Source organism: Sturnus vulgaris, chromosome 1 (assembly GCF_052056855.1).
Source record: "Sturnus vulgaris isolate bStuVul1 chromosome 1, bStuVul1.hap1, whole genome shotgun sequence".
Lineage (NCBI taxonomy): Eukaryota > Metazoa > Chordata > Aves > Passeriformes > Sturnidae > Sturnus > Sturnus vulgaris.
In genome coordinates this window covers 77,811,844-77,824,288 of record NC_142243.1, presented here as the reverse complement: position 1 = coordinate 77,824,288, position 12,445 = coordinate 77,811,844, and positions in this window count along the sequence as shown.

Here is a 12,445-nt window from a genome sequence, read left to right as displayed (position 1 = left end):
GCAAGGAACCTGCCAACAGGATTTCTGAGACACTAGCACAAGATTGAATGATATCTAATCTTGACTCATAAATAGTAACTGCGGGAGTTATCTTTTGTTCAAAGTTATTCGCTCCTTTTGCAGTGGTTCTGATTCAGAATTATTTGATTCATTTATCTCTGTCTCCTACAAATGCTGTTTAACTTAAGAGAACAGAAATAGTGCCATTAACATCAATCACAGGTTATTCGAAAGGGAAACTTAAAGTAGTATTGTGAGACTTGAAATGAGTCAAAAATAATGAAATTTTCTAAAATAATTACTTTCAGACTTTTTTCGTCCCTCTGGATTTTAGTTTTGGTTTCTTCTGTCTTTTTCTTCTAAGGTAAACTTCTGAATCTAAATCCACATGAAAACTCTTAAAGGACAAGTGTCATCTTAAACACGGATGCAAAAACATCCCAACGTTTCTTACTTTAAGAATTAGAAATAGAATTTAGCAATGCTTACTATCCTTCATGTTTTGGACATCATCTCTCCTACACACACACCTGCAGCATCAGCAGCGTTTCTGTCTAACTCTTAGTGGTCTAGTCTGTATTCTCCTTCCCCTCCTGCCCTGCAAAGAGGAAGAGTCCTTCTGCAATGGTCATTAATTGTGTTAGTGCAACTGAAAATAAAAGTAGGTAGTAGAATTTTTATTAATTAAAGTGAGATGGCATCCACGGTGAATAAAATTTAACAGCTTCTATCAACCTTTCATGAAACTCCATAAAATACTCCATAATGCCTGTACTTATGATAATAAGAGTAATACCAATTGGCAGCACTGCAGAAGCATAGGCTCAGATAAGTAGGGAAAGCACTCTGATAAGAAAAAGGAAAAGGAAGGAGCTGTAATACAAGTATTTTGACTACAGCAGTTAGAAAGACTAGCATAAAATTTTTTAAAAGTCCCAAAATCAAAAACAAGACAGAAATCAGAAGAAAGGTTAGATGTTAGGCTACAGAAACCCTTTCCAATACTTCTGACACCATAAGAAACTTGGTTTCACTAAAGTCCTTGAGAAAATCTGCCCAAGTGCCCCATGCAGAGACAAGTTTTCCAGAATAATCTACATCGAGGGCAGGCTGGGACCAGAGGGAAAAAGAGAACAAGCTCTATTCATTTTTTAGCTATGCAGGTGTGAGACCATTAATTAATATTGCTTATATTTAGCTGTTACTTTAGCACTTGTTTTTTGCAAATAATAAATTTGTTTGGACTAGCTGATACCCCTCGTACTTGGAACAACTTCTAACAGTCCTTAAACATGTGACTGCTGGGAACAGAGGAGCCTCTAAATAATCCCAAAGCAATTCAATTTGAAGTTATCGATCTACATTTTTTTAATTGATTTGAAAAGCGTTACAGGAGAAGCATTCTGCATTCTGCCATTTGAATTACTGTCATGTTACTGCGCTGAAGTCTAGACACTGTCTCGGTTTCCAAAGGGCATGAGTGTCTCTGATTATGTCTTCCCACAGAACAGTACCAATTGGTTCAGGCTGAGAGGCTGAGATTTTTTTTTTTTTTTTTTCTTCTTTGATATCTTCATCCACACAGACACCAACTAAATTTACTACTTTTATAGTGTTGTACATTTACTTCCCTTTTCATGCTGCTGTACTCCTGGAGATGGTTCACATGCAGGACACAAGAGGCTGCCAGTAGAAGTGGCTTGGGGGTGTGGGCAGCCCTGCTTTTGCTGGCTGGCCCAAATTCAGGGAAACCTCTCTGCAGCATCAGCAGGGTGGTTGCCTGCCCCAAGGAGCTTCATCCCCATAAGTTTGTCCCAGAGCATGTTGTAACCTTGTGACTGGCCCCAAAACCTGCCTCACCTGACCAGCCCTTCAGATCAGTTCTGCCCACAGCTTGCAGCCAGGAGCACCCACAGAAAGAAAAAATCCCCAAACACACAAATGTTCTCTTTGCAAGAATGTGCACCATATGGAATCACACCTTGGGATCAAACACCTGCAGTTGTTTGGACAGTTTGATGTTATTGACCTTCACTCCTTTTATTCCTAAATTCCCTGTGGACTATAGAGCTGTGTGATAGTTTTTGGTAGTAGAAGTATTGTTATTACCTGCTGCAATGTTAATTCTTCCAAAAAATAGCACTATAATATAATAGGTAGAAATAATTAATATATAAATTTAAAGTTACATTATCGGTGTATTTAAATTTAGCAAAATGGGCAACTTGGTTCTAAAGGTGACTTTGTCATAAACAAAAGTTTAAAATCTGTGAATAATATTTTAAAAATAGGACTGCAACAAAAAAGATATGTAATGTTTTGCCTTCCTCCACCCCCGCCCCTTTTTTCCTATGAAAATCCAGATTATTGTTCAGGATTCTAGAAACAAATCTTTATAAATAAATGTTATAAATGTTATAAATTTAAAATTTTGTAATTTTCTGGTCAATATTTGATAATACACCTTTTCGTTTTTCCAGACAATTTATTTTAATTTTGTTTTTCTCTGGATACCATCCAAAGTTCCTTTAGATGAATAGAAAGTTTATACTTGCCTTCAGCGAGCTTTCTCAGTGATCCAGTGTCTGAATCGACTTATATTGACCTGTCATTGTCTTCCTACCATTCCTCATTGCCATCTTTTCACATATCTGTTTTGTTTGTCCAAGTTCATATCTTCCTCATTTCTTCTGAGCAAGAAGGCTTTCACACTTGAGAAGCATAAGTGTTATGCATTATTATGAAAGACACATCTCAAACAAAAACCAAGGAATCTCTATTTTTAGGAAGCCACTAAAATCTCTAAATTGAACTGAGTCACAGGTCTAATAATACTCTATCATTTAGCTTTCTAGTAGTACTAGGAAGAAAATGCAGGAATAAAAAATTAATTTTGGCTTACCCTGATTCATCACCTTTCCTGTTCACATTCACTTACCCTTTCCAGTTTTCTTATCCATTTTGTCTTTCTCCTATGTCCCATCCCTTTCTCTTATGTCTTTCTTAGCCTATTTGTTTATTTAAATCATATTCTTGTAGCAACGCAAAAAAAAAAAAAAATAGAGGGCTAGGGAATTACAGCTTGGAAATTCCTTTCAGGCCTGGATTTCTCCTGACTCTCAGGTCCATTCCCAGGCTGACAAGCTGACTACAGCTTCACTTAGGGAGGCAGTCTCCCAGAGTGATAATATGGTGAAAAACAGAGTGGAATTCATAATAAAGATTAACACCTGGTGTCTTTCCCGTGGGATACATCCTGAGGTACTGTCCCAAGGATGTTTTTCCCAATTATCCAATGAACTACTGTCCTGTCCCAGCTCCACGTAACACACTTTAAATACGGGCTGTCTGTACAATAAAGTTGGCCTTTTTTCCCCAAAGAGGTCTGTGTGTGTTGCTGTCCTTTCTCTCTCTTTGCAGCGCAGTAACCACACCCACCTACTTAAAGGCAAACAAAGAAAAAAATGCAACAAAATAAAGCTGAAGACAGCATGAGAAGGCATGGGAAAGGGAGCATCTGCCATAAGACTACAAGCAGGTGGGGTTAGTGCCTCATTTATTGTCAAAATACAGCTTATAGACAGCATGGTGTATTGTCATCCAAACATGGTGTTAATGAAAGGAAATATAATCTATTTTGTAAAATGGTAATTTTTTTAGGAATTGACAAATCTACAGTATGGGAATTCTTTTTTTGCCTTTTTATGCTGATAATCAGTGAGAAATTTAGAGCTATGTGCAGTCTTTAGTAACATTTGCTAGTTAATTGCTTCATATTTGCCATGAACAAACTCTTTTTATTCTTTATTTCCATATTTATCTGAAAAATATTTCATACATATTTGACCTCACCCTGTAAGTTTCCCATTTCATAAGTACTTACTAAAAGGGTGATTCTTAAAATAGTTGCATATACTTTAATAGGATTTTTTTCTCATGCAGTTCATCAGGATCCCACTTCAATGAATGACATCAGTAAGTAAGACAGAAACAATATTTCTGGGAAGATCTTGCCAACTTTAAGAAACAATAAATTAGTGCTACTGTTATAAAATTTATAAAGCAAATACATGTTTATCATATTTATGTGAAGCTTATTTGGCTTAGCAGAAGGAAATTCAAGATTCAGTCTTGTTCATTCAAAACACTACCAATATAACTTCCAGCAAACCTTCAACCCCAGTAATCTCTGAGGGAGTGTTTGAAATAATGAGGAAGAGAATTGCAGTTATAATTCAATAAATAGAATAAGAAATTCAATAAATTCAATAAGAATACTAAATGTTGATATAAGATGGTTAATTTCTACTGGACAGAAATGGCAGAAAGACTTTATTAGTACATTATAGCTTGGAATCACGAAGATTTTTATGGAATATTGTAGAACAAGAAGCTCCTGTGGGTCCTCACTGCCCATAACCTTATTTAAGAACTGCTGAGCTCAACATAAAACTGAGTCATAGCAATCAACTTTTTAATATCCCAAGTTTTCAAGTTTTTCTCCTCACTTTCCTTTCATAGCAGTTTTCTTTATACTTTATTGTAGCAACTAGCTTTTCCAGTATACCTACTGTACCATCATCTTTAGCTGGACAAACTCTTCTCATCATTGTTACCACATTCAGGAAATGTATTTCCAGCATATGTGTGGAACATCCAACTGGTGTTTTTCAGGCCTCTGACATTCTGTTTTACTGTGCTCTGCAGAGTTTTGCATTCAGCTCAGGAAAGGGATCAACCCCTTTTTCATTTCCACAATATTTGTTTGCTTTTTTTTTTTTTCATTTGCCTTCAAGAAGGAAACCGAATACTATTTCAGAAATAGATTACTGCGTATCTTTGTATAAGCCTTAAATCTCCTTTCCTGAGAACTCTGATATGTTCTGTAAAAGGTATATTTTGTGCCCTATTTACGCTTGTAACTTTAGCTCACACTGTATAAATTAGAAGACAGACTGTAAAAGATTGAGTGCAAACTTCAGAATGTTTTTTCCTCTATTTTTTTTTTCCCCCAAAGCTGAGCTCATCTTTAAAGTGTCTTTTTTTTCATCTTTATCTTCGGGCAGTAGTGCTTATTAGAATATTAGGTCAATCTTCTTATAAACATGCCACGTCATTTAAACTTTTTTTTTTCTTTTCCTTGCTGGAAATCTCACTATTATCATTTTCTGTTGAGTAATTATTGTAGATGGATTAGTAAAGACCAATTCTGAATTTTCCATTTGATAGGAGGCCTGGTCAAACCAAAAGGAACGGTATTTGTGTTTTGCTTCCCCATCCCCCATTATGAGACATAATCCCATATGTATGGAAAGAAAGACTAAAAAGCAGTTTTTTAGTTTATCACATAAAATTGATTTAATAAACAATTTATAATCTTATTGAGACCGTAATATTTTACTTAATAACTTGGCTCTAAGACAAGTCATTTTTTAACAGCTATCTCTTACTTTTTCATGTAGTTTTCCTTACAATCTTATTCTTTTCCAAATGTTGTCTGGTCTATGACCATTTTCTTTAAACAACTGCTAAATCTTCTGACATAGATCAGAGAAACACAGCACTTTGTTCTTGCCCCTGCAGTCTCCCAGCACCCTGTGTGGCTGAGTTTTCTTTCTCTGTGATGGGCAAGCCTTTGTTTCGCTTTGCTTTTTCAGTGATCTTTACTCTGAGATATGGAAACTCTTGATCAAACCTTTAATCTGAAACGCCATCAAGAACATCTCAGAAAAAAGAAGACATCTTTGTCCAATTGCATTATCTGTATATGTCTGTTATTTATTAAGCCTTTGTGCATATTAGGGAAAAAAAAGCCCTACCCTTGATTTGACTGTGTTTTCACAGAAGATTTAAACAAAAATGATATGAACTTGCTTTTCTCATAAAAACTATGTTCATCTAACACTCTTATTACCTCCAAACTTGCATGGCATAAGAGAATGCAATTACAGACGAATGATCTATATAAATAATAAATATACCTCTGACATTGGATGACTCAACATCTGTACATTTACATGAAAAAAAAATCAAGATTTTTATAACTAATGTTTAGGATCTAAACAGACTGACATCTTCAGGTTCAGCTATGATTCTACATCCTCCAAGGAATAGTGCTGCAAAGGGAGCATGAGAGCATGCTTGATTTACCACTGCAAAGGAAACTTCATCACATGTCTTTACTTGCCAGATATGCAAGTTCTCATTGACATATACCATATGGAAATTTATCTATGTTTTAAGACCCAATATTGTCAAATCAGTCTCACTATGAAATAAAATCTTATTCCCTACGTTAAATAACTGATTAAGAGAAAATGCAATGGGAGATGATCTGAAAATATCTTCAGCTTCATTCTGCACAGATTATGATTTCTTGAAAGTGCTGTGATAAGTGGTTAAACAATATAATCCCACAAAATCAAAAGATTTAAAATGCTTAATCAGGTGCAGATGGAAATATTTGTAATCCTTTATAAAAAATAGAAATATCTGCCTCTGGAGGGAAGATTAAAGCAAGGCTTAAATTAAAAATTAAAAAGAAGTCACCAGCAAAAAAAATTTTTTTATCAAGAACCATACGTTGTAGCATATGGTTTATTAGGGATTTGCTATAAATCATACACTATATGGGCTATTATATACTGCTAACTGTATTTACCTCTGCCTTGCTCTTCTGTAATCTGTATTCTAAAGATGATCTTAAAATATATATAGCACACATCTATAGGTAGCCCTAGATTTAAAAAAAAAACAAACCAAAACAAAACAACCCCCGCTAGATTTAATAAAGTCACAATGCTCCTTTATTCTTAAACACAAAAAAACAGGGAAAAAAAAAAAAAAAAAAGAAAAAGAAAAAAGAGGCAAGCAGACACAAAGAACAAAAGTAGAAATCAGAAGGATAGAGTAGAGCTAAGCTTTCTTAGATGGCTGTATGCCTCTGACAAAATGCTGACATCCACAACTACTTCTTTCCAAGCACCTTTTCCCTCTCTTACACTCGAGATCCTTCCATACCCAAGGTATGATTTCGTTTAGATGTGAGCTTAATGCAGGGGGGAATGGATAATTATAAACTATAGAAAAAACAGTTTCTTTTAGAGCACAGCTTTGTCTTCACATTTCTCTGATATTCATGCTAGCAATCACACACTCTCCCTTAATAAAATTTCTTGTAGTCCATGTACAATACTAAATGCATCAGAGTAATTTAGAGAATTATAGAGCTGTTCAGGTCATCATTTACAAATGTATTTGATATAGATTAATCCAAGCTTAAATCATAAATACTCCCCTGTGTGTCTTAAAAGCATAGGCAAGTTTGTCTTGACAAAACTACTGATTTTAAAAAATACCTTAAAACAAGTTTCTACAGATTATGCAGAATTTAGGTACAATACTTCCTGATTTTATTTTACTCTAATAAAGCATAATCTAATTGTATGAATGTGTTTCTCTGCTAGCCCTGGGATATTGCAGGTCTTATAATTCTGTAATGATATTAAGCTTTTCTTCATCATTTACTGTTTACCCATGTCATTTTTCTTAATTCCACTAATGTGATTACTGCTTTCTCACTCAATTACAAAAAGAGACTGAAATGATAAAATGAATATGTAAATTTTTAAAAACTGTTGTGAAAAGAAAATTTTATGTATATCACCCAAAAAGCCAAAAAAACAAAACAAAAAACAAAACAAATCAAAAACCAAGAAAAACCACAAAAACAAACCAAAAAACCCAACACAACAACAACAACAACAACAACAACAACACACTAAAAAAACAAGACCCAAAAACTATTTGCAGTATTTAGAATCTAGTCTATTACCATTATCTGGTATTATGACCAAGTTAAAGAGATTTTTATCAATTTACATTCTATTAAAGGAATTCTAAAGTCTAAAATTCTGAATGTATTCTCAAAGAAAAGTCATATTTTCCTCAGAATCTGGAAAATTCAAATATGACTGATGGGAAAACTTGTGTAGGAAGTTCTCCAGCTCTTTATATGGGTGAAATCTTGACAGAGACTGATAAATAATATAATTTTTTTCTGCGATTTCCTTTTACTCAACAATAATTTTATAGGTGAGAGAGGAGAAGAATACCCATTTTTTATGGAGAATACAGTACATCCTTTTTTTGTCTTCCTTCCCTATTGGCAGTTAACTGAGAATCTGTAATAAATGTGCTCAGCATTCTTAATCTATGGCAGAGGAGTTGTAAGAAATTATATTACTGTATAATAGTATCAGGAAATCTAAGATTTTGTAATTTTAATTTTTTCCCCTGACCTTGTAGAAAGACCTGTGTTACAAGCTTGTTATTTTGTTTAGAGTGGGCATTTACTGTTCACCTACATTTCTACTTCACTTTCTCAAGTTACAGTGGGTTGCTATTCTGACAGGAAGTAATCATAAAATTAAAGAGTAGTTTCTTTGATTTCCATGACCAGCAGTGGGCCAAGTAATTTCATTTATGTGATAACATGTGAGAGCTATAAGCTTTCACAAAAGAGGAAATTACAGAATATTGCCATTTTTTCTGTGTAAGAGTTGCTTTTATTTAAATAGTTTCAAATTTATAGAATAATGTAATTTTTCTCTCTCAACTCCAAATACATCCACAGAAAAAGTAAACAGACCCACAGAAATGCAAATCTAGCACAAGTAATGAGAAACTATCTAGAATATTAAATGAGATCATGTTATTGCAAATGTAGAAACAGGTCAAGTTAAATGTGCACAGATCTAGTGGAATTAATAGATACATGCTGATTTATATCATCCAACATTTCTAACCATGAATCTTTCTTAGCTTTTTCAGATTCCCTTTCTATAGCAAAGAAATACATGCAGTTCTCTTCTGAAAGAGAATGAATAAGGGGCAGGGATGAAAAGAAAATAATCATCATAAATTATTTTAAATTGGAATCACAGACATAGTGTGAAAATAATGAATACCCAGAAAATGTTTGAGAAAGGATACACAGTAAGCTAAAGTATTTTTCAAACAGCAGGTTTACCTAAGAAGAAATTATGAAGAACAATGTTCCCAAAATAGTCAGGTATATGCTGTTGACAAAAAAAAAGGATTTTCTTCTGAAACATACATCATTTTATATGCCTTTTACCACAGGAAAAATGTTGATGTTAGGAAAGGGCAATGTAGATTACCATCCTGCTGCTCTATCAATACAATTGCTAATACATTATTATTGACAATTTCAGAAGTAGAAATATTTCAAATGTAAAAAAATCCTCTTCATTCTTTTGTCATAAGCCTTCTAAACTTCAAGACAGGCTGAACATTAAGCTAGATCTAGTTTTATATGCCCCTGGATCTAGTGGGACATGTAAGAATGTAAATCTGTTTTGCAGCGCATGTTCCTCTTGCAGAACCCTTGTTTTCTGACCAGCACTGACAGATGGTGACTTGTCTCCCCATGGTATTTGCAGAAAACTTGTTGTAGGTTGGTAGCTCAAGAGATATGAGCAAGATACCCATGATCACAGTATGTTTAGGCTAATTTTATAATGGTTTCCCCAACTACATTTTAATTTAAAGAAAACAAAAAAAGTTTCTCATGGCCCCAGGGGCCACTCACATGAAAAGAAACATGGGCCTCCTTAATTCCACTTTTAATTATATTTTTGTATGATCTTTGACCTCAAAGCAGTTTCTTATTCGAGGATCAAGGATGCAATTTAACAATATCAGAAACAGAATAAAGATTTAAGTCTTCATTAAGTTCTTCAGTCACTAAGTGTGCCTGGAAAACTTTATGTGTTAAGATATTAAATTAAAAAAAAAAACAAAAGATAAAATAAAATAATTCATTTCAACAGAAACACTGGAATCTGCAATGACTTGGCCTACTGTGATTTTTTAAACATAAGGAATAAAAATATTTTCATTTGTAACAAAAGCCCTGTTGATCTGATAAGATCAACCCCTTATCGAGATGTATGAGAAAATAACAGTGCAGTGACATTTTTATAGTCAGTCTTCAGTTAATAACTTCTTGAAGCATAAGATTATGCCATGATCAAGAGCTTTCAGTCCAGTGAAAGTTCAGGAGGAGTGCATGAATATTAAAAAGATAAAAATGGGATATTGAAGGAAGGTAGAAGAAAAGTGGAGAAAAGAGAAGCAGCAACCAGAAGAGGTGAAGAGGATGACAGGTTAAAAAAAAGGAGGCTGAAGCACTGAGTTTATAAGAATTACTACTCTAAAGAGAAATAGAATTAGGAATTTTTTTACTAAAACAAAAAAACTAATACTGAATCTTCATTTTATGAGAACAACCCATCTGTCAGTCAACTATTATATACATATTCCTTACACAGGACACTAAATACAAAAGAAAGATTTGAAAACATACTGTAAATTTAGTGACTGTTGAAAGGGGTTGGAGAGAAAAGAATGTTTAAAAAAAAAAAAAAAGCAAAAGCAAAAAGCATGGTATTTATTTTCTTATCAGCAAGTTACATATGTCTATTACAAAATCTAAGCATATTATTCATGATAGGTGACTTTTTCCTTACTGGTTTTCAAGGTTGTAACCAGGAAATGTTTTGTGACCTCTTCTCAATATTCATTTGCTAATTTTCAAGGTATGTTTTCTCAGAGAATTCTGGTCTTTATGAGGGCAGGCAGTTCAAACTCTGGTCCCTCGAGCAACCCCAGTTTCTACTCATCCTCTGTATAAACTTAATAAACTTCTCTTTACAATGTGTTGGTCAGCAAGAAAGGCACATGAACATTTATGTTTATTAGTAAATTTTTTAGAAGAGTAATAGCTAAAATGATCTAAGTGTTAAAACTCTCCAGTGCCAGCTGGAGAATCAGAAAATGTGTATGAGGCTTTAATTAACTGTAAAATCTGAAGTGAACTACATTGCATGATACCTGGGGATTTCATTGAAGAACATACATATGTTCTCTCTGCTAATTGAAGATGAGCTGCATTTTAAGGGATTACATCCCCTGAGGTCACAGAGCCAGAGAGAGCAGAAGATAGGAGAAGAATTTTAAAGGCCTAAAGTAAACTTTCTGTTAATGGTCTGCCCTTTGCAAGCAAAGTATATTAACAGTTTATCTTTAAGCTGATTTACTGCATGCTGTGTAAATTTATATGGAAATGAGAATGTGGTATAAAAAAGAAGTTTATACTTTTTCTTCCTAGACATAAAATATAATATTTAAAAGACTTATAGTTCTGTGACAAAGCTCATACTTCATCTTTTTCATTAAGAACTGAGATATTTTTTGTTAATTTCTTTTTAAGAGGTTATAGAAGTAGATTAAATGGAAAGTAAATTAATCCTGTCTGTAAACCCCTCTACAACATAGTGGACAATTACAACACTCCAGTGGCAGGATGGTATGGAATTGTCTCTTTGAAATTTGCACAAAAACCAGCAGGTTGATGGGGATTTCACCTTGCAGAAGGGGCAGATTACAATGCCTTGTCCCAAAAGGGTTCTTAAAGCTCTGTGCTGGTATTGGCTGGAGAAGAGTTAATTTTCTTAACAGTGACTAATACAGGGCTGTGTTTTTTATTTGTGCTGCACACAAGGTTAATAACACAGGGATGATTTTGCTACTGATGAGCTTTGAATGGCTGTGATGATCAGGAGGGTTGCCTGAGGACTAGAAGAAAGCAAATGTCATCCCTGTCTTCCAAAAAAACAAATCAGGGAACTACCAGCCAGTCAGCCTCAGCTCAGCCCCTGAAAAGGTGATCAAGCACCTCATTCTGGATGCCATCTCTATCCACATGGAAGACATGGAAGAAGCAGATGATCAGAAGCAGTCAGTGTGGATTCAGAAAACGTAAGTCACGCCTGGCCAACTTGGTTTCTTCCTACTATGAAATGTCTGCCTGGATGTATGAGGGGACAGCATTGGATATTTTCTACCTCAACTTCAGCAAAGCTTTAGACACTGTCTCTCAGAACATTCTTACAGGCAAACTCAAGAAGTGTGAACTAGATGAGTGGACAGGAGGTGGATTGAAAACTGCCTGAATAGCAGATCCCAGAGGTTTGTAATCACTGTCACAGGATCTTGTTGGAGCCCTGTCACTGGTGGTGTCCTCCAAGGTTCAATATTGAGCCCAATATTGTTTAATTTATTCAACAATGAGCTGGATGAAGACGCAGAGGCCACCTCAGCAAGTTCCCTGATGGCACAAAGCTGGGAGGAGTGCCTGATACTCCAGAGGGCTCTGCAGCCTTCAGAGGGACCCCAGCAGGGTGGAGAGATGGGCAGAGTGGAACCTTCTGAAATTCAGCAAAGGAAAATTCACCTGGGGATGAAAAACCCCATGAACCAGCACAGGCTGGGGTCTGACCTGCTGGAAAGCAGAGAAGGACCTGGGATTCTGGTGGATCCTGGTGTACAACGAGCTGTCCATGAGCCAGCAGTACCCCTA